The sequence below is a fragment of the Sciurus carolinensis genome, chromosome 13, assembly GCF_902686445.1.
Source record: "Sciurus carolinensis chromosome 13, mSciCar1.2, whole genome shotgun sequence".
NCBI classification, from domain to species: domain Eukaryota; kingdom Metazoa; phylum Chordata; class Mammalia; order Rodentia; family Sciuridae; genus Sciurus; species Sciurus carolinensis.
The window spans coordinates 90,884,234-90,903,743 of NC_062225.1; positions in this window are offsets into that span (position 1 = coordinate 90,884,234).

Sequence of the window (19,510 nt, forward strand, 5' to 3'; positions counted from 1 at the left end):
GAGCAAATGACCGAACTACTCTCTTTCAAGGTAGTTAATGAATCTAAGCGTAAGAAAAGTTCTTTTATTTTCTAACAAGACTTCATAGTCACTAAACCTACATTAAAATTCAAACTTTGAGGAATGCTGCTTAGGTCAGCCTTTTCACTGCTGTGACTAAAAGATCTGACCAGAACAAGTCTAGAGGAGGAACGGTTGATTTAGGGGCTCAAGGTTTCAGAGGTCTCAGGCCACGGACAGCGGGCTCCATTCTTTTGGGCTCGAGGCGAGGCAGGACAGCAGGGCAGAAGAGAGTGGCCGAGGGAAACAGCCCACAAGACGTAGAGAGAGGCTCTACTCACCAGATACAAAATACATACCCCAGAGGTAGGCTCCCAAAGTTCCACATCTCCCAGCCACACCTGCCTGCTTCAGTTTCCACCTGGCTAATCCCCATCAGGGGTATTAATTTACCGATTGGGTTAAGGTTCTCATAACTGATCCTTTCACCTCTAAGCCTTCTTGCATTGTCTCACACGTGATCTTTTGGGGGATACCTCACATCGAAACCTTAACCAATGCCTACTATGTCACTTTTTAAGTCTTTGAAGTCTAAGTTTTCACCTATAACATGAGGATTTTGTGAAGATATTGAGATGGCACATATCCCACATCTAGGATCATAGTCTGGGACGTGGCTCAGTGGTAGGTCACATGCCCAACATGCATGAGGACCTGGGTTCCATTCCTAGCACTGAAACAAAACAAAATAAAACAACCAGGATTATGTTTGGCAGTAGGTGATTCTTAACAATACTAGTGCAACCCTTAAACCCTCACTTCCCCAATCTCCCCAAAGGAAATAAGTCATAACAGGAAAAAGAACAACAGATAATTTGAACTGAACTTCAAATAATTGCATCTGATTTTTAAGTATTCCATCCTTCTACTCTTGGGAACTGAGTCTTTTTGCTGCTGTTCCTTTAAGTTTTATGTGATACCTCATCAGTGCTTTGGAAAATGAAAACATGACCATGCCCTTCATGGAATGATACAGGTATGTGTCCCCATACGGGATGTGGCTAGGACAGCTGGAAGTGAACCCAACCCTCCCAACATGGTCCCAAATCTAAATGTCTTCAGTGAAGGCCATTTTGGTAATAGAGCCCCAGGAAAATCAACAGAGATGACATTTTCAAAGGTTCTTCATGTCATGGATAATTGTAGGGCAAGACAGAGTAAGTACCGGAAAAAACTGGAATGAACTTCTGTTTTTTAATTTTCCTTACTTTTTTGATGCTGGAGATGGAACCCAGGGCCTTGTGCAGGCTGGGCACACACCCACTGCTGAGCCACACCCCAGCCCTAGAACACCCTCCAACCCCCGAAAGTGGTGAAGTGTTCAAGACAAAGATTAGGGGGCACCTCGGAGGCTCAGAGTGAGCTGGACAGGGCTCCCACTAAAAAATCTGGAATAATTTCTGGAAGAATTCAAGCATCAAAATAATTAAATGCTAATCACTGCAAACCTGTACGTTCATGCCAATAGTAAATAAACACGTGGGGGCAGAGGGAGGGCTTGTGTTTGTAGAGGAGAGTCCATTGCCAGCTAGTGGGTGTGCCAAGAGAGCTGAAAGGAAAAGCCATCGTTTCGCAAGCGTCACAGTACACATTGGTTCAGGAAAGAATCATCAACTGATTCTAAATCAAGGGAGATATTTGGGCAGAAGAAGACCGATATGGTCTTAAAACATCTCCCCACAAGTTGGTTTAGTCATTGCCACATAAAACGGTAAGTACTGCTGGAACCCATGGAGCCCCGGGAAGAGACAAGGCTACAGGTCACCCCCAGATCCTGCACCCTGAGAAGCGCACAGTGTCACCTCGGGCAGCCACAGCCAGACTGCATGCCCTGCATCCTGTCACAAGTTATCAGAGAACCCCAAACGAGAAAATGCTGAAGGGAGAGCAAAAGCCACCTTGTTCTGTCACAGAATCCATGTCACAGGGGACAGGGAAAGGGGGCGGATTTGTTCCTGATCAGAAGAGATTAGAGACACAAAATAAGACAATGTAATGTCCTGTGGATTCAGGAAAACATGAAGGAAAATAAAATAGGAGGTAACTGAAAAAACTGAAAGGGAAATCACGAGTTAGATCAAAAGCATTCATCAACACTCACTGAAGTCTGTAGCTGTGCTACGACTATCCAGATGTACACTGAATTATTTAGGGTAAAGGATGAAGATGTGCACAACTTATTTAGACACGATCCAGAAAAAGAAATATGCATGCTCATGTGGGTCTACGTGTCTGTACACTCCTGTACCCAGCCAGGCTCACGTATGTGCACACGTGACACCCAGACAGACATGCATGGGTGAGGGCAAGAGCTCGCAAATGGGATGCAGTGCTAAAGGGGACGGAGTCCGGGTGGAGCCCGAAGGTGTCCTGCCTGGGTGGAGCCCGCGGGTGTCCTGTCTGGGTGGAACCCGAGGGTGTCCTGTCTGTGTGGAGCTCCTGGGTGTCCTGCCCAGGTGGAGCCCACGGGTGTCCTGCCCAGGTGGAACCCACGGGTGTCCTGCCCGGGTGGAGCCCACGGGTGTCCTGGTGATCTTGTTCTGGCAACTTTCAGGGTTGAACGTACATGTGAGCATGGCGTTTTAAGCCGTCGCGTATTTGACGTGAGGCGCGTGCGTGACTGGCTGGCGGCACACTGTCCTTAGTTGGGCCCTCTGAGAGTGCTCCTTCTGGTGCCGGTGCACACTCCTGATCTCTGCCTGACTCTTATTTTGTAAGAACTGATTTCTGTCTGAGCCCTTCCTGCCACCCAGAGGTGACACATCCCCTTCTCAGCTGCTGCCCTGTCCCCTCCAGGGAGTGGCTTCGTCAGCAGGGCCTGCCACGATAGCACCAGGGGCTGGCAGCCTCTGACCACGCTGGCTTCACAGTTCCAAGGGCCAGGAGCCCGTGGTTGGTGCAGCAGGTTGGGCTCCCCCAAGGCCTCGCTGACCACCTCCTCTTCACTTGTCCTCACGAGGCCTTCTCTCTGTCCCCGCACACCCGGGCAACTCTTCCTGCAGGGATGACAGTCTGCTGAGCCCCCTCTCCTGGCCTCCTTTAACCCCAGTGTACTCCTCGAGAGCATGTCTCCCATCACAGCTGCATCAAGTTAGGCTTCCACGTGACTCTGGAGAGGACGGTGTTGAGTCTCTATTGGTAGCTTCCTCCCGTCCGCCGTGGGCTTGTTCCTGGACGACTTGTCCAGCACAGTGTGCGACGTGGCGCGTTCACTTGGCCAGTGCCAGTCCTTCTGGGCACACACTCATTTCTAAAGCAGTCTCAGTGGGGCCTTAAGAAACGGAATGTGTTCTGTGGATTGTTCATGTAGGGAAATGCATGTTTCCAGAGGTCCCCGGTCCGTGTTTCAAGGCAGGGTCAGTTGCGGACTGGACACCATCGGTACCGAGGCCACTGACGCCCCCACTCTGACTCTCAGGCGTGGTGCCGTCCTCCGCCCGCCACAGTGGCCTTTCTCCTCACGCTGGGAAAGGACTCCAGCGTGGAAGCAGGGAGCCGTGCTGCAGGACGGGCGTGGAAAGGCCTGGGCACGGACGGCCAGTCTGCAGCCCAGCCAGGGCCCCTCGCTCCCGCTGCTTCCCTGGGTGCGGTGCTTCTTGGGAAGGGACCTTCTGCTTCGTTGGTAGGTAACTGGTGGTCACCTGAGACGATGTGAGAAGCAACCAGAGCTTTCACGAGGACAGAAGGCAAGTGCCTAGGATGCTGAGCAAGTGCCTAGGAGGCTGATTTCCGGCCTCCTCCTGATGAGCCAGAAGCTATTCCTCTGGTCCAGTGCCACTTTCTACTCTTAGAAGGGAATCAGACCCATTACCCAGGTGCATGGCTGCTGTACCCTCTATGGACGGGAATGAGATCCAGGACCCCAAGTCTGCCACAGATGGGTGATAAGGTTGGAAAAGAGAACAAACTGTGATGGGCTGACAGATCTGGCTCCATGAGAATGTCACAGGCCAGACTCAGGGAAATGACTAAACAGACTCCATGTTGCTCTGAGACTCCGTGTTATGTAGGAAATAAACTTCTCCCATGGGAACACCCCACCTCTGTACCCATTATCAGTTACTTGGTGTGACATGTTTAATAATATACAATGGCAACTCCTATATAGTAAAGAATTGCTCTCTCTTGATTCCTATTGCTCCTAAACAATGTACCATGTGAACAGTGATTGTGTGGATGTTAGCAACCATTCTTTAGTTTGTACCTAGGTAAGGGTCATTCTGACCCACTTCCCCCTCTGTCGATGATCTCATGATGTTAATGTGTAATTTTGAATCATAACAACAGACACGATTGATGTGATTTTTGGTATAAGAACCCCTACAACCCTGTGGTTGGGGCTGTTCTCCCAAAAGCCATTTTTTTGGGGCATTGTGTGAGACAGTCAGCCGGCCAGCTTAATAAAGACTCTCAGATTTGGACTTCTCAGTGGTGATCGGTCTGTTCTTAAGTTGCACCCCATAACAAAAGAACATAAAGGGGTGGCGGTGGCTGGGTTGGGTACTGGGGAGTCTGCATGCAAACAGCCCCACGTGGCACGAGTTCACATCGTTGTATCGTCTCAGGAAGAACAAAGATTCTAAATCAACCAGAAAATAATCGACTGGTTAACGATTAAAGACTCTAAGAACAAACCTCAGGAGAGTCAAATTTCAGTATTACATCAAAATATTCAAGTCAGACCCTGTGGACCAACGTCAGCAGTGAACTAAGAAATAAATGCAGAACATGAAAATTTGCCATTCTGACTCTAATCCTGGAAAGAGGAAAAAAAGGGGGGTTGCATTTTCATCAGAATCAGTGGCTGCCGCCTAAGTACCAGAGACTCGGGTCGCCAAATCTAATCTCAGCCTTTGATTCACTCAGACTCAAAGCAAAAGAAACATGAAAACAAAAACTCTCTTCGCTCTAAATAGCTTTCCCTCCAAATTAATTTTCTCTGCACTCCATTGCTCACACAGACACCTACCCACCCGGCCTGTGTTTACAGAGCTGAGATTGTCTTTGCTTCCATTCCGAATAATTGGGAATAATCCTATAATGCAGCCTCACCTTCAGAAAAGCACGCAAGGAATTCCTCCACGCTCCTTGGAGGCAAAAAGATCGTTCACATTTTTAAGAAGTCCCTGCCTTCTGCTTTTGCCTGGGATGTTCCTGTCCTGGCAACTTCTAGTCAGCTGTCAGGGGTTGCTCTCTGCTCACATTTGTAAGAGCAGAGAGTAGACGCTAATTAAATCTCATAATTTTCAGATAACTCGACTGAGTAACTGACAGAGATGCTGTAAGTGGGCCTGTGGGCCTGCCTGTTCGAGCCCTCCACACAGCCCTACCATCGCTCAAAAACTGTCCCAACGGTGCGGGCAGGAGAGCTTGGACAGGACTCTTCTCTTCCCGAGAACCTGGGAGGGGAGGGAGGGTGGGGAGATCCTGACTGAGGGATTCCATCCCGTATGCACTCATCCCTAAACTCTGTGTTTCCAGGGAAAACGCAGCTCCCCTCACCTCTGACCTTTACTGTGTTGCCATAACCCTCCCGCCTGGGGCAGAAAGTGGGGCATATTTTCACTTACAAATAGAGTCAAAGAATGCAACTCTTCAAGGGTCACCTTGTTAACACCGAAATGCTTTCAAGGTCTGCTACCTGCCAGGCGCACCCAGGGGGCCACCTGCACCTTCTCCTCTGCCTCAAGACAGCTTGAGGTGTTGCTCCCCTTCGGGGTAAGGAAATTCAGGCATGGGGCCAACGTGCCCAGGCCCAGTGAAGCACCGACCTGTGGACTCGAGAGAAGAGGGGAAGGACCCTTCAGAAAGTAGCAGCTCGATGGACACGTAGAAGTCAGCTAGGGCCCCACAGGAAACACCCCAGCAGGAGAATCCAGAAAGGATTAGGCACAGAGGGAGGATGGCCAGCGTCAGGGTGGGCGTAGTGCCATTGGGCTGCTGGCCGCGGAGGCTCACCTTGCCTAAGCCTGGGGGGATGTGGGGAGACAGCAGCTGGGCACTGGCACGGCCACACTGATGGAGAAGCAGCTTCAGAAGGAGCGAGGACCTTCACTAGAGCAGACAGTCGGCACAGTGACCCTGCAGGCACAGAGCCAACCTGTCCCCCAACCCAGGGGCAGGTCAGAGCTAGCCCAGGTCTGAGGGTGCCGATACCGCAGCGCCAGCCTCGGGAGCCTGGGAGTAGCGGAGCCCGCCTCCGCTCATGCCCTCCCTGTGACTCCTGCCTTCCTGGTGAGCTATGGCCTCTCGGGGCTGCTGTCCCTTCACGTGTGTGGGCCCCTCTCCTTCTTGGACTCATTTGAGGGAGACAGGTGGCCCAGGATGCTGAGAAGGGCACGGTGCTGTAGGGACAGGCATGGAGAGCACGTCTGGATGGAAGCTTGTGGAAGCAGGAGCTGGGAGTGGAGCTACCTGCTGACAGGGTCCCAGGCACAGGGCCATCATGCTCCACCTGGTGTGGACAGTGGCCATCTGAATAGAATCCTGGATCAGGTCTTCACGGACATGGAATGTCGCCAGTGTTTCCCGGTAAGCGGCTCCTCTGCTGGGGGTCAGGAGGTGACCGCTCTTCCTCACCACAGGCCTTTTCACTCACTGGCTCCTCATCTGCTCGGTGGACCTTGGTCAAGCACGTGCCGTGAGTGCGTATTAACTTAGCGCGTGCGCAAAGACCTCTGAAGTCGTCTGTCTTTGGGGCGTTTTTAGACTACGTAGAAAAACAACTTAAATCCCACAAATAACTCTAATTCCCTTTCAAAAGTGGTAAAGCCCACAGGGTTAGACAGATGAATGTACGAACAGTCGAAAGGAGTGGGAGGTCATTCTAAATCTCGGATCAGAAACTCAAGGTTCCATTCCTCTCTTGTGAAAATTGTCTGGAACTGTCTGGCTCCAAACCTGAGCTAACCCTGACCTGAACTTGGCCTGTGCACTCTGGGGGCCCAGAAACTGCTGGCCTGCCCATCTTCGCCCCCCAGGATGTGCCACTCAAGCCGTCGGGTAGTGGTGGAATGTTTGACTCTGCGCCCACCAACAAAATGGTCCAGGACCTGGGCACACAGGCAGTGAGGAGGGTGGGTGGCATCAGCAACCTGAGCCCTGTGTGGCACACAGCCAGGCTGAGCAGGGCCGCGGCCACCACCCAGTCCCGCACGCCTCCCTGGCACAGAGCTAGACAGAAGCTGGGCAGAGTGGAGCCGATCCTCCCTTTTATTAAGTTGAGACAGGCTCGTGATGAGCACTGGTGCTACGAAGCTCCCAGGCACCACCGTCTCGCGTCCTCCCTGAAGCCTCCTGAAGCGCTTGCTGCAGGTGAGAAAGCCTTCTCCGCGGTCTCCGGTCTGCGCCTCGTGAGCCCAGGGGCCGGGATCCCGGTCTTACTAGTCTTCGAGTCTCCTGCACAGAGAGTGCTGGGCACGCGGAAGGGCTGGTAGAGGCCTGGGGGAGGCAGTGCCCCACGCAGCTCCAAGTCTGTGGCACCGCCTCACGGCAAAGGCTGCCCAGCACCTGCTCCTCGACACCTCCTTTTCCTTCTTCCTCAGGTGAGGCTGTGGTTGGGGACAGCAGCAGCCAGTTCCCTGGCCCCCACTCGGCCCTCCTGTTGTCTGGAGCGCCTCGCGTGGATCCTCCTGCTTAGTTTCCATGACGAATTCTTGAGAGAGTTGAAGCAGAATCTCCCTGACTTCATGTGATGAAACTGAAGCACAGAGATGTCAAGTAAGTGGTCAGGGTTGCAGAGCTCTGGTGCGGAGGAGCAGGACAACGGGACAGTTGGGGTGACTTCAGTGCTCCGTTCCCACCGAGCTCAGCACACGGCCTTCAGGACAGGCCTGTGCCAGCAGCCACAGCCACGTAGACCCTTTGCTAGTGCCGAGGAGAGGCGGGAAGCTCTTCACCTCCCACAGCTGGGCTTCTTCCTCTTCAGCATGTGGTGCTGCGTCCACCTGGTGAAAGCAGGTCTGACACCCCAAGACCACCCGCAGGGGGCTTCTGACCTCCTGCTTGGAAAACACAAAGGTGTACCTCTCTCCTGGCTCTAGAAACGCCAGCACCCGAGGTGGACTTACGGGCTTCCCAATCTCTCTCCCCCCAGTGCTGGGGATGGAACCCGAGGCCTCCTGCATGCTACGGATGTGCTCTGCCACGAAGCCGCACCCCAACCTGATCCTCAGCCTTTTGGAACCCACTAGGTAAGTCCATCTTCTTGTCTAGTTTGAGAGTCAGAGTAACACTGGGAAAATGAAGATCTCGGCATGTCTTTATTTTGCCTCTTCATGCCTGTGCGGGCCTTGAGTCAGTCATATCCGTTCTGTGCCTTCGACACGCAGCACCTTAAAGACAACGCTGATGACAACAGCGTGGAGGAGATCTGAGCGGACAGCAGTGGAAACAGTGAGACCAGATCTCCGGAGCAGCACTGGCCGAGGAATACCGCCAGGTGACTGCTGAGAGCCAGGCGCTCCCAGCTCAGCCCGGCCAGATCTCAGACACAGGTCCCCTGGACGAGCTGGGAGTCCCACGCAGGAGCCGGCAGCCGGGCCTCGGCCTGCTCTGCTGCTGGCCAGTGTGCAGACAGCAGGCCAGTGAGATCGGCGAGGAAGGGCCCGGGGTCCACGAGGGACGCGGGGGGCGCACGCAGGCACCCCGGGCAGGCGCCTCTGCAAGGCGGGGGCAAGGCCCTCCTGGGCTGTGGATGAACCCGGTCCTGCTCAGGGGGGGCGGAGGAAGCCCTTTTCTCCTCCCTTTGGACAGAACTGTTTTAAAAACAGATGATGAGAACTGACAAGCAAATTCCCAAATTTTTGTTTAATCCAGTGTCATGAACAAAATTGTAGGAGTTTTTCACCAGATGTTGCCAGCATTTTGATCATTTTATTGATTTCAGATTCTTTCTGTGGCTGGGGAGCCCCAAGAGAGAGAGCCAACAGGCACCGTGCGCTCAGGAAACCCAGGCCTGGCCTCTGTGACGGATGGCTTCCTGCCAGAAGCCAAATTATCTCCCTTTCTTAAGGACCGCCAATTCAACTGCACCTCTCTTTTCATATAAAAACTAGCTTAAGTGTTATAGAATTAGAATAGGTTTGGGGAACTGGAAGCCATTGTTTAATTCCAGGTCAATGATTTTCATTTATTATAACATGGGAAAAATGTTTTATTTGTTGAGTCTCAGTCTACTCATCTATGAAACGGGAATCGAGTTACAATATAAAAGGTTGTAGTATAATGCCTCATATATAGCAAGGAGTTTATAGGATTGTATTTTCCCCCTTGAAGGGCATAATTCTTTGACATAGTTGTATATGGCTAGCAATATGGTCTATGCAAAATTCGCGAATATCCTCATGGTAAATATTTAAAAAATTAGACTGGGTTTAGATAATATAGATAATGAAAATAAAATATAGAATATAATATTTTATATTATTAAAAAAGCTTCCTGCCTAACATTTGCATATTTTGAATGTGTGCAATACAGTTCTAATGCAAAATCCACAGCACTCAGACTTTATTTTATTGGTCATTGGATTATTTGTTTATGTCCAACTCTCCTCAAGTGAGACCACAGAGTTTCATGGAAAGGGTACACAATTTAATGTTAGAGATGAATTTAAGCTCACCACATTTCATTGGCTGAAGTCATTTATCATAAAATATGTACATACAATTGATGTGACCTGTGTCCCCAGCACACCCAGGCATGACTGCTGAGGCCCTACCTGTGACATCAATACTTACCTCAGAGATGTTCAAAGGAGAGGAACAGGGACCCAGTGGAACAAGTCATTTAACTAACACGATCTCTAATTTCCCCACCAGAAAAATAAGTCTGGCAGTGACAGCTAAGAGGATATTGAGGGAATCACACATAAAAAGTATATGAATGTCCTTTTCAAATTCCAGAACATGCAGAAACTATTATTTATAAACAGAGGTCTGGTTGGATGTGATTAGATGGAGATAGGAGGTATCTTCCTTCCTCCTGGTCTGTCTTATACTAAGCCTCATTTCTGGGTATTTCTTCTGCTAATGCATATTCTTGTTGGTTGTTCATATGATAACATGACCTGAAGGTAACAGGTTTTGTGTTTATATCATTGTAAATGTGACAACATGTAACAGATCAGAACAGATCCTCTGAATTTGCATTACTTTGTCTTAGAAGATGACTTCTCAATTTTTTTTTAAACTTTTTAACTTTAAATTGTTTTGGTGATTTTTGAAACACAGAAGTAAAGGTATAGTAGTTGTTCAAGAAAAATTTTAGAGCCCATTAAGGTTATTCACTTGAAAGAATTGACATTAGATTTCAACCATATCCAGGTGGAAAAAGGAGTGGAGAGGAAAAGAGAGGAGAAGAGAGGAGGAAAGAAGGAAGGAAGAAGGAAGGGAGGGAGGGAGGGAAGGAAAGGGAAGGAAGGAAGGAAGAAAGAAAGAAAGGGAAAGAAAGAAAGCATAAAGAAAAAAAAAAGAAAAACAGAGAAAGCCAAGTCCATTAAAGAAAACAAAAATTACCCAGTTTTGGGAAATAATTGGACTATTTAGATAAAAAAATTCTTGGAATTTTTTTCTAAGTCTAAGATATGAACAATTTTACAGAATCCTCAATGGTCCACCTGACTTTGAACTTGTGGACTGGGAAGGTGGAAGGGTTCCCTGGGATTCCTGTTACACTGGGGGTCAGGTGACATGTCCCAGGACTGCCCAGTCTGCCTCCTGGGCTTTGGCCGATACCCCGTGACACGAGCAGCCGCAGCGTGGACAGAGCAGGACTCGGCCTGTAGTCCCTCCGGCAGCTCTGATCTGGCTGCTGCCCTCGGCTCCCTGGAGGAAGGGCCCCTCCCTCTGCTCTGGTTCTTTAGTGGTAAGTTTTGGTGAGTAACCTAGTTCAGATGTTCTGCTGGTTACGAAAGACGCGCAGCACACAGCACAGTGGCAGGGCGGCACTAACAGAGTCTCGGTGACACCAGGGTATTTTTGAAACATGGGTGCCATGGCTCCGATGTGTCCTATCAGGTGCCCGGGGTTATTCCAGGATCATCTCCAGGACATCTCAGACAAAGGAAGGACTGTTTAGACCATTTCCCGTCCTTGAACCTTCCCTCAGGGTGTGTCGCCAACCGGCAACTCTTGTCCTCAACCTTGTTGAAATCCTGGGTGAGCTTCAGATTTCCACCGGTCTCCCTTTCAACCGTGAAACCCTCTCATCTCTGCCATCCCATCAATGCCCTTCCCAGCCAACACACCCCACATGCCTCTCTGGGAGCTGCTCCAGCACCCAGGGATTCAGAGATGTCTGTCTCCCTTATGAACTGAAGTTCAGGGGTATTCTCATTGATAATCCCAGAGCTCAAGCATAGAATTTCTCAGTAGCTGTTGGTTAACTTTGGTTTTGAATAATAGAGAAAAACACCTTTGGAAATTAGCATGAGGAAAGAGACAGGAAATCAATATAAAAAAACGATGGTTTTCACAGAAGAGAATGTTCATAGGGTGCTCCCTTCCCTTGCCTGACTACTGCCCTGTTAAAGTGAACCCCATGGCTTCATTTCCAATAGAGAAAAAATATACATGTATATGCATACACACACACACACACACACACACACACATGTGTGTAGGTGAATCCTAATGAGTGAGAATAAAAGAGAAACCGTTCAATCTTCCACCCTGGTACCGTTTACCATTGTGAATGAGAGGCACGCTGGTTTGACCTGACGGTGAGCTCCAGGGTATGAACAGCATCCCTGGCCTGCCCCTGAGATTCCAGTGACAATCATCAATTCATGTCATCAGAAATGCCTCCAGACATTCCTAGAACTGCACCAAGAAAGGGGAGGTCTCCCCAGCTTGCGGAAGACTCTCCTGGCTGTGCTTCTTCAACTTGGACAACTGAGACTCTCAACACAGTAGAGACAGGAGGACCCAACAGGGGCGACCTCCCACGAAGGGTCAAGCCAGAGGAGCTCAGCGTGCTTCCAAAATAGACCAGCAGAGGCAAGTAAGGCCATGTCGCCCTTGGAGTCTCAACTCTCTCAATGCCACCGAGTCCTTGCCGTGGCGCCCCGTGTCCCCTGCCCTGCCCCATCCTGCTTCCCAGCGATACTGAGCTGCCGCACATATTTGAAGGCGCTCTGTTCTCTGAAGCCTGGACTTGAGTTGTGTCTGGCAGACATCTCTGTCGGTAGGTCTCCTGCTCTGAAATTTCTCTGTGTGTGTTTGCTTCCCACAGCTAGTGGGAGCTCAGAGGCCACACACCTCTTCCCCCTTATTAGCTGGCTTCTCCCCATTCGGTGACGTTTGTAGAAAATGAACTGAAAGGCCATATTTTGCCTGGTGGAATCATTCTCTCTGCGCTCGTCACCCTTGGTCTTCAGAGAGCTCATCAAATCGTGCAGGATGGAAGCACGTTTCCCCTGAGCGAACGTGCCCCGTGATCCTCCCCAGGGCTGGGCGTGCTGGCGGGAGCCCTGCCAGCAGCCGTGCCAGCTGGGCACCTGGCCTCTCTGGCAGCGGGTACGCGAGGCCCCACCCCTGAAGCCGTCCTGCCCAGCCCTGGGATTCAGCTGGCAGCGAGCATTCCAGGAGAACGTGCACATTTCTGCCACATAGGTCACTCCCCTAGTGGCCTCCTCTGCTCCTTTTTCAGAGTGGACACCGTGATGTGACAAAGAGGACTCCGTAGCTGATCCCTGCACCTGTCTTGCGGTCTCATCACTTAAAGCTTCGGGAGATACTGCACTTGAAGTCTCGAGGTTCTCAGCTGCCAGGTGCTTGTGTCTCCAGAGCTGTGCACTTGCACTCCGAGACCACGGCGCCCGCTGCCGCTCTGTCTGTGCAGACACCAGTGCATGTGCAGGGCCGGGGTGCACCCGCTCCGCTCCCAGCACCTGCCCCGGGGCCAGCACAGTGTGGACGCCTGACCTCTGGTCCACATGTTGAGAGACAGCTCACCCCAGCCCCTCGCCCCACCCTGTGGACCGACGGAAGCCTCCCCGTGAGCTTGGCCTGAATGCCTCCCTTGCTTTGCTTCTGTTTCCCCACCCTCAGCTGCTCCCCTGGGAACATGCCCTTAATACATTGCTGGCACAGGCTCTTGTCTCAGGATCTGCGTCTGGGACCCAACCCAGAGTGACCTCTTCCTCAGCAGGGAAGGAGGATGAGTCAGAATCACTAAAGGATGTGAGTGGCCACGTAAGCTGTGGGACCATCCTGTCTCTTCAAACTGAACAATAGCACGTCACAACCGAGTGGCCAATTAACAACAGAAATGCATTTCTCATAGTCCTGGAGGCTGCAAGTCCAAGATTTAGCATCTGGTGAGGGCGCCTTCTCACTGTGTCCTGGTGGTGACAGGGGCGACAGATCCCATACAAGGCTCAGTCCAACGCTGGCCTCCTGACCACCCCAAAGGCCTCACCTCCCAATGTCACTAGGGGATTGAAATTTTAGGCAGACAAGCAGACCCTCTTGGCATCCTCGTGTTAGGCCTCAGTACACCAATTGGTAAGCACTTTAGAGTCAGCGGCATCAGGCGTCACACTCAGTGTGGGTCCCTTCTGAGCCAGGGACCTAGGAGGCGGCAAGGTGGGGTGCCCAGGAGGCTGACTCTGCCTGGCAGTCTCATGGTTTTCCATATCCAGCTACCTTCCAACAACCTCTAAAATCTAATAACATCGGTTACAGCCTTTGGATGATGCATTTTTTCTCTCTAAACAGCTTTTATTTAAAGCATTATCACTATAAAAATAGCCATAGAAATGGAAGACATATGGGGAAACGTTTTTAAAAGATCAAAAACCTCAGTAAAATAATCTATGACACAAAGGGAATTTTGGAATTCATCTCTCCTGGCAAGATTCTGTGCACACAGTAGTCACTCAATAAATACTCATTGATTGATTACAATTCCAAGTGTTTCACATTTTTATTGGTTTCCTTTCCACTTGGCAATATTAGAAGCACAACAAATTTGAAAATATGAATCTTAGAAAGGGCCAAGGATCCGAATCCAAAGTGATGACTTTACAGATGGGAAGACTGAGACCAATATATTTTAAGGAATTCTCCATGGCCATGTACCTGACTTATGAGGACAAAGAGCTGTGCTCCTGCTGCTCTTGAGAACAAGGGCCTTGATTTATAATTGTGGAAATTCCAGTAACATAAACAAAGTCTCACCAGGGGGATGTGAAGGTGTGTTAGAAGACACGTCTGCTGGGTGCCGTTTATCTATAGTCATAGCAGAACAAGCCAACCACACAAAAGGCACTTAGAACAGCACACATTTGACCGGAAGCGGGGATTTCAATGGGCAGAGGTGGGAGGAGAGGGTTTCCACGTGGACAGGGCAGGGAACGCTGGTGCAGAGACCCAGGTACATCTGGAGAACACGTCTGCTGCTTCGATGGAAAGACCTCATCTGCTGGCGATTTGGAATAAAGCTATTTGTCTATGAAAGGGATGTGGCCCATGGTACTAGTCAGGAGTTAAGCATCCACTCTGGACATGAGGAATTGGAGGAAGCAGACGTGCAGTGAGTAAAGGTTCCCTGGGCAACGAGAAGGACAATGAGGAGGATGAGCTGGAAGGGGATGAGGTGGCAGCCAGGACATGTGGGACAGGGGAGTGGCTGCCACGGTGGCAAAGGGGACCAGAATCTAATCTCCAGTTACTCAAGGAGATAGCGTCCTGCTCTCAGCCCTTAAAGGTCCTTTCCTTGTGACAAGGTGGTAGAGCAGCTATTCCCGGGAGGTAGACATAGGCAGGAGGAGTCACCCCAGGTTTAGGAACCAGGGGCTTTGAAGCCATTGAGAACAGTGGGACTCTGGTGACAAGACCCACCCCATGGTGAACTGACTCAAGGGCAGGTTGGACGCACTGTGGACATAGGCAAGAGCCATGCTGCTGGAGAAGTGGTGGAGCCATGTGAGAGGACAGGCCAGAGTGTACTGCTGGGGGTGGCCACCAATCCCCCCACACCCAGCAGATTCAGGCGATACTCAAGGTGAGGACTGAGCTGGATGCTCTGGCTCCTCATCACTCCGAGGTCTCCGTGTGCAGCCAGCTGGGACCACAGTCTGTGAAGAGCGGGCTTGAGCTTCCAAGATGTGCACACCCATGGCTGGAGGCTGGAGACCTCAGTTACCCAGCAGCAAGCCCCTCCCAGGTCAACCGGCTTCCTAGGAACCATGTGACGGGGAGGGCAAGGAAGCAGGGAACTGCCCAGGCTCCATTACCTGGGCTCCAAATCAGATGCCATCACCTCTTTCTTTCTGTGTTAGATCAAATCTGTTCCTCACTCAAGGGGAGGAGAACTAAACTCCATTCCTGAAGGAAGAGGAACAAAACATCTGCAGATGTATTTTTGAAACTATCATATTGGCTTAGCTGGGCTGGGAATGAGAAGTATCCAGGTGGAAAGGGTACCAGAAAGGTGACAAGGAGGAGTGGCAGAGACACTGGACACTTCTGGCAAAGGTAGACCCGGAGTGGTCAGAAGTCCATCCGAGGCATTGTGGGCTAATGACTGCGGCCAACAGGGAGAAGCGGGCAGCTTCATCCCAATGTGCCTTTTCCAGGTATGTGAGTCAGTTACCACCTGCTTCCTCTGCAAGCTGAGGTGATATTTTGTTTGCCCAAATTTTCTTTTTCTTTCTCCCAAATTGATGCAGAAACAAACTCCATCATTAGATAGTAAGAAGACGACTTCGGCGTTCCTCCTTGGAGCCTCTTTAGAGCACCAGCAGGCTGCACAGCGCGGGCCTCTGCAGGACCAAGATACTTCCCCTGCCCCAGCCGGCCCTCCGCAGGCCTCTGTTCCCCGTTGTCCGGGTCCTTCCACCAGACTCGCCCCTCCCAGGCGCTGCTCCATTTGCATAAGGCATGAGATACTGTCTCTGCATCTCAGGGTCAAGAGCAACTGATGGACATGCAAAATACTCGGTAGCATGACTGATAAATGCCCATGTGCAGTTTCCTGGCTCCAAGTGAAATCCTGAAACTCACTTAGACTTCTTCGACTTGGATGCTGAGCTCAGCCAGCACCATCTTAGTCTCAGCACTTTCCCTCCTCTTCAGGCTAAGGAAAAAAAAAAGTGCATACATCAAAAACAATTGCAGAGCATTTATAACAGAAGCACCAAGAGTTCATTCTCTATTATCAGGGGGTGGAGGAAAGAGAAGGCAGGATGACGCCATGGATAAGGCCCTGGACTGGAGACCAGAGCCCGGACTGGGGAAATGGCTCTGGCCAACTAAGGGGGAACTTGGGAGTCTGGACTCAGGATGGTGCTTCCTTCTGGTTTGCCAGCTGTGTGCTTGCATTAGGTTGGCAATTCCAGGGCACCCCCTCTCCAGACTCCTGCAGTGCGGAGGTTTCCCCAACTTCTGTGTCTTCTAGCACAGAAGGTCCCCTGAAACCTCCTGGGGTATTTATTTTGGTTCCGTTATATTAATCTGATTTTTACATTACCTTCTGCCAAGAAGTCCAAGATCAGAAGGAGGGAATTTGACCATGATTCTGTGTCCCTTGGTCAAAGGTGGCTCCTGATCAAGACCTCTGTGTACCTCTGGAAGGCACCTTAGCTCCTCACACAGACTTTCCCACTCAACTGGTCTTCTGATCAACCTGTCACTCCAAACTCCATCAACAGATAATAAGAAAATGAGTGTTCTGAGACTCAGCGGATTCACAGCGCTCTGGTCCAATATCCCAGCCACTGCTAGCCTGTGCTGTCTCCTGGGACCCCAACTGTAGAGCCACTGACAGGAAAGATGGAGGATCCTGAAGCCCATATTTGGCTACTCTCCATTTCACAATAGAAAAATTTAAAAAACAAACAAACAAAAAAATAAAAGCCAGGATGCAATTTGCCTGCTGCCTCCTGATACATTTATTTTTTATGCCAGAGGTTTCTTAGAATGTAGAAAAGCATGCTTCAGCAAAGGGAGGCCAATTTTCAAAACCACTCATTTGGCAAATACACCAGCTCTCAAGCTGGAAAGACCTGCTTCTGGTTCCTTGCAGTTTACCTAATTCAAAAGCAGTGGTAATCCTGTTTTAAAAAAATTATCAGCTCTGCCAATAGCCTTGGGCTTTACTTGCTGCCACAGTGCTGTGCGTGGAGGGAGAAATGGTGGTAACGGGTCTGATGCAATAGAAATGCACCGTGGTCCACAGGCAACAGGAACGTCTGCTTGAAGAGCTACCGGGCACAAAATTTATGGCACCCTTTACTTTACAACTGCAGGGCTCTCACTATAAATGCTTTTGTGGGATCAGCCCATTTATTCCTTGGCTAATAACCTATCCATCCAAATAGCAATGTCTGAATAAAGGTTTCTACTCCTACAAGGTGCAGCATCTGACCAGACCACAATCAACATAACCGCACTTTACTCTCACCGGGTCAACTTACAGGATAAATTCTGCATTGTTTTATGGATCGAGTTCCCCAGCTTGACAAAGACCTCAGAAGAACACCAGCACTGTTAAAAAGTGGGCGGGTATTGGAAATCTACAGGAATCTCTATAAATCTTCTTTCCAGCACTATAAAACGATGTGTCTTCAGCATGTTCTTCCTTCCTGGATGTAGGACTACATGTGCTTACCAGAGTAAAATCCACGAGGGACATCAATGCTGCAGGAGATCTGGCTAAAGCCATTCTCTTCTAAGTCATCCATTTGCAAGGAATTGACTAACTCAATCATACTGCAGGTCTTCGTTCAGCAGGAAAATGAGTTGACTAATCTGAACTCACACACCAACAGTAGAAGCATGTACCTTCCCATAGGACCGTTCTCCGGAGTCCTGCAGAGCACTCTTACTCGTTTGTATTTAACGTCTAAGGTGATGCGCTCTTTCTCCAACCTCATGGCAAACGCATGATCAGCACAGAATGATCCTGAAAGAAAATCCGTGTCCAGCATGGATCTACGGACTGCACTGCTGCTGCTGGTGCGTATGGCTGTGTGCTTTCCCCAGGACCATAAACCGAGTGATGTGGAACAACAGAAATTTGTCATCTCACAGTTCCCACAGTTAGAGGTACACAATCAAGGTGTGGGCAGGGTTGGGCTTCCTCTGGGTCATAGGAGGCACTCCACCCCAGGGGTGGCAGTCTTCCCTGCTCCTTGGTTGACAGCCACATTGCTCTGATCCCCCTCTGCTGCCCGTGGCCCTCTTCCCTCTGCACACCTGTATTCTCCTGGGGCGTCTTCCCTTCTGTCTCTCTTCTCTAGCATACACAGGGTTCTACTGGGGAGAGGTCAACAGTGGACGTGGGAGCAGATGCCACTGGCTCACCACAAGAGGCCCATTCTGTGTCTGACATCACCTTGACAAGTCCATCGTGAGCTCAAGGGACTTTGGTCCAGAAACACAGTCTTGTCTTTATACCCAGAATTGCTGTGTGCTGGGGAAGTAGATGGTGTGACTCAATTCTTAATGGCTGAGCCACAATATCGGTGTGCTAATTTTTAGTGGGAAATCAGTGTCAGACAGACTGAAATGTTCATTTTAATGTGGGTGTGAATTCATGTCTGAGGCTGAACTACACAGGCAGTGAACTCAGAAAGCGTCTTATGAGAATGGAAATTAAGCAGGAGGAGTCATTTGGTGATTCAAACAACATATTACCTGAGCTTGGTACTGCCATCTTCTCCGACTTGCTGCTTGTAAAAAGTGCATAATAAAATGATCACATCTGACATCTATTGCAAAATTACTTTGTGTTAAGCATCATGCTGAATACTTCTCATACATTTCCTTTCATCTTCTCACAATGGTAGGAAGTCGGCCGTGCTCTCATTTCACAGAGAAGGAAGAAGTCTGCTGAGTCTTTGTTGACAGTGCACAGTCAATAAAGGGCAGACCCACGATGGGACTCTAGCCAGATGGTTTCCAGAAGCCAAACTTCACCTGTCGCACTGTCCACCGGAAACCTCTGCGTGGGATGGTGGTGGTCGCACTGCTTGCTGTCCCTCTCTGCCAGCCTTCCCTGTTCTTCCCTGTCTCTGCGTCATCGTGGTCTTTCTTGACAAATGCTAGTTAGTTAGTATCTGCGAGTGGTCCAAAGAGAAAGCTCGCTATTCGTGATTCTGACGTGAAAGAATTTTGTTCTTAATGTTGACGTATTGCACACAATACAGCCCTGTGCTCAATAACTGGTAGCAATAAGTCTTGGAAGAAAAACGAAGCCACCTAAGAGGCCGCAGGGTGACACGGTGACGATGTTGGAGAGTGTGCTCAAGGGACAGTGTCTAATGGCAGCCTAATGCAGCCAGAGGAGATGTGAGAAACGCAGGTGCCACCCGAGGACCAGCAGCGCGAGAGTCACTCAGGAAGGGGAAGAGCAGGGAGAAGTGGAAAGGAGCCCACCCAGTAGACGGAGACCTTGAACAAAACGCCCCGCACCGGGCTCGTGTGCCTGCCCCAGCAGCTCCCT